This window comes from Piliocolobus tephrosceles, chromosome 3 (genome assembly GCF_002776525.5).
Source record: "Piliocolobus tephrosceles isolate RC106 chromosome 3, ASM277652v3, whole genome shotgun sequence".
NCBI lineage: Eukaryota > Metazoa > Chordata > Mammalia > Primates > Cercopithecidae > Piliocolobus > Piliocolobus tephrosceles.
In genome coordinates, this window is record NC_045436.1 from 11074034 (window position 1) to 11077768 (window position 3735).

At 35.7% G+C, this 3735-nt stretch overlaps 1 non-coding gene across 1 annotated transcript; it reads left to right on the forward strand.

The window, feature by feature from the left end:
- The first annotated feature begins 232 nt into the window (after positions 1 to 232).
- On the forward strand, positions 233 to 303 carry LOC111554265. The gene has a single exon (XR_002735195.1). It is a non-coding gene; the product is annotated as a small nucleolar RNA SNORD65 (small nucleolar RNA).
- The last annotated feature ends 3432 nt before the right edge of the window (positions 304 to 3735 follow it).

Below are 3735 nucleotides of genomic sequence, written 5' to 3' on the forward strand. Positions count from 1 at the left end.
CCATCTTGGCCAATATAGTGAAACCCTATCTCTACTAAAATACAAAAAATTAGCCGGGCGTGGTGGCAAGTGCCTATAATCCCAGCTACCTGGGAGGCTGAGGCAGGGGAAATTGCTTGAACCTTGGAGGCGGAGGTTGCAGTGAGCACTACTGCACTTCAGCCTGGCAACAGAGCAAGACTCCATGTCTTAAAAAAAAAAGAAAAAAGAAAAAAGAAGAAGACTGAAGGTCAAATACTGAGATCAATCCAATTAGCTGAGGTTACCTGCAAATTGTTTAGTGGCAAACATGGTGTTCTGAGGAAAATAAAAGGACTAAAGATATTAAGTGTTGGCAATTATCTGGAGAAAAGGAAACACTTGCACATTGTTGGTGAAAATGTAAATTAGTACAACTATTTCATAAAACAGCATGGAGGACTGTTGAAAAATAAAAATAGAACTGCTATTATGAATCAACAATTCTACATCTGGGAATATAGTCAAAGGAAATGAAGTCAGTATGTCAAAGAGATATCTGCACCCCTCTGTTCATTGCAGCATTATTTAAAATGGCCAAGATATAGAATTAACTTAAGTGTCTATTAATGGATGAGTGAATCTAAGAATCTAAGTATGGATAAATACAATGTGGTATATAGACACATGGAATACTATTTAGTATCATAAAGAAGGAAATTCTGTCATTGCTGGCATTGTAGATGAACATAGACAACATTATGTTAAGTGAAATAAGCCAGGAACCGAAAGACAAATATAGCATGATTTTACTTATGTCCAGAATTTAAAAAGTGAAACTCAGAAGCAAAAAGTAGAATGGTAGTGACCAGAGTCTGGGGTCAGGGGAGTTTGGGCAGATTTTGGTCAGAGGATACAAAATTTCGGTTAGATATGAGCAAAAATTTTAAGAGATCTATTGCAGAGCATGGTGGCTGTAGTTAATAACTATGTGTTGTATACTTGAAAATTGCTAGAAGAGCAGATTTGAAGTGTTTTAACTATAAAAAAGTATGTGAGATAAAGTATTGTAATGTTAACAAATTATTAATTTCACATCATATACATATTTTAAAAGATCATGTTGTACACCATAACTATAAAAACAATTTTATGTTGTCAATTAAAAACATATTTTAAAATATTATAAAGTCAGGACATATTGAACGACTGGGTTTCATCCTGGATATTCAACGATAGTTCAATATTTGAAAATTAAACCAGTGTTGTTTACTATAGTAATAAACTATGTGAGAAAAACCGCAATTACTTTAACATTAATTTGTTTAATGTTAAGTTCAACAAAAACATCCATTTGTAGCACTTGGAATCAAGTGTACTTACTATAGAAGGAGGGAAAAATACACAGCTATCACTTGTCATTCTGATAACTTATGAGCCATCAATTTGATTCCACTATAGTCCTATAGGCACTTAGTTTTGTCAACATCATGGTATAACTTTCTGCACCTGATTGTAATTTATGTCTCACATAGCACAAAAGTCACTTACAATTTACAATCAGTAGTCCACTAAAGAGCCTGGAATCACTATTTTACCCTCTCAAACAACAAATTCTTTATGTATTAATATCCTAATAACATTTTAAGTAGCAAAAACTGTGCTCTTTCATTCATTGAACTTATTTGAGGATTCAACATATTTCTGAAAGGGCTAGGTGTGGCTGTAACATTTTTTGTAAAAGGTGAAAAAAAAGAATCTATACAAAGTCAGTGACTATGTCTTTATGAATATTCCAAACTGAGGCACAGGTGACAAACTGGAGCCCAAGGATATATTCAATGTAATTTTCAACCTGTCTGTATTCCACTAAGGGAAAGGATTTGCATGTTTTCCAAAAGAGCATCACGCACCGCTCCCTTAGATATTATGTGTCTGCTTACTTTTATTCCACAAACTGTCCAATTCAACGATTTCATGCATGAACTTCCTGGGGCTGTAATTATTTGATTTTATGATCTGTTGTCTCTTAGAAGATTAGAAATTCAAGCAAATAATAAATTAATGGGAAATTCCAACCATTATGAGCATCTCAAAGGAAAAGTCCTTGGTGCTATGAAGATGACACCAGATGTGTCAAAGAAGATTTCTACTAGCATGAATATAAGTTTATATCTGAAAATGTGTTTGAGGTTTCTTGGACAGGCTGGGAGATTGTAGAGCAATACAAACAGTAAACATGTAAAAATTATTCTTCGTCCGAGATTCTGAGACAGTGATCTGTGGACCTCGTAAAGGTCTCTGAGATTTTGTTCAGGGTATTTGGGAGGTCAAAATTATGGCATTTCACTGTCTTGAGATCTGAAATGATAATGCGAAGACAGTGGTGGGAAACACTGCTGGAACCCTAGAACATGTTAAAACAGGGCACCTGGCCGGGCGCGGTGGCTCACCCTGTAATCCCAGCACTTTGGGAGGCCAAGGCGGGTGTATCATGAGGTCAGGAGATGAGACCATTCTGTCCAACATGGTGAATCCTTGTCTCTATTGAAAATATAAAAGTTAACCAGGCGTGGTTTTGCGCGCCTATAGTCCCGGCTGCTTGGGAGGCTGAGGCAGGAGAATGGCTTGAACCCAGGAGGCAGAGGTTGCAGTGAGCCGAGATCGCGCCACTGCACTCTCCAACCTGGTGACAGAGCAAGACTCCGTCTCAAAATAATAAATAAAGTCCTTAGTAAAAAAGTAAAATTTACAAATTTTGTTACCTAACGATGCTTCAGTATCGTCTTTTGTTGTTCTGCGTGACAAACTACTCGTAAAGCGACTCCACTGAAAGTACAATGCTTTTGTTGAAGAACATGTGCAAGATTATTTGTGATGTGAGTGGAGTGAGCTATTTCTACTTACACGCATCAGTATGGTTAAGCTAATGTAGAAGTAGCTGGTGAGAGACAGACCTTAAAGGGTCTCTGGGGCTGCATTAAAAATTGTGCTTTTATTTTAGGAAAAGGGAGAAGCCATTTAAGGAACTTGAGCATATTGGGAGAAAATTTCAATATTTAATTCACCAATTTTACTGAACTGTTTCAAGATTGTAACTGTACCTCAGTAATGGCCCAAACCCAACCATGTTTCTCTATTAAGTTGACTTCCCCACTCTATTAGCTAAAATTTGCTGTATCATTCGATGTCTTCATTGTTCCCATTCAGCTTCCTCTATTCAAGTCCTGAACTAACAACCTCACTTCTACCTCATGAAGTAAAAAAAAAAAAACACATCAGATGTATGATGGCAACTTCTTCATCATACTGAGAATGTAATGCTGGGTCCTAAGAGATTATCTTTATAATCCTTTATAGTGAGGAAACTACAGGACCGAATTTTTTAGTTACAGTTTTAAAAGATATATCTAATGTCTGTTAGCTTAGCAGTATCTATGTCCAAGATATTTATGAAAACATATTTTTTCAATCCAGTGATTTTGAATCCATAATTAACAACAATATTTATGGCTAAACATTGCAACCTAGGCAGAAATACATAACTACGGTAGTTTCAAAATTCTGAAGCTGAAATGTCTGTTTCTTCTTTGGATCAATTTTACCTTTGATGCCATTCCTAGCCTGTAGCTCTGTGAAAACTTGGAGATAGATGATGCCTGAACAGGTCACTTAAAAAACAGACCCCCTAATAAAGACATTTTCTCACTTCAAAATTTTAGAGGGCCACTTTATTTATTTATTTATTTATTTATTTATTTATTTATTTATTTATTT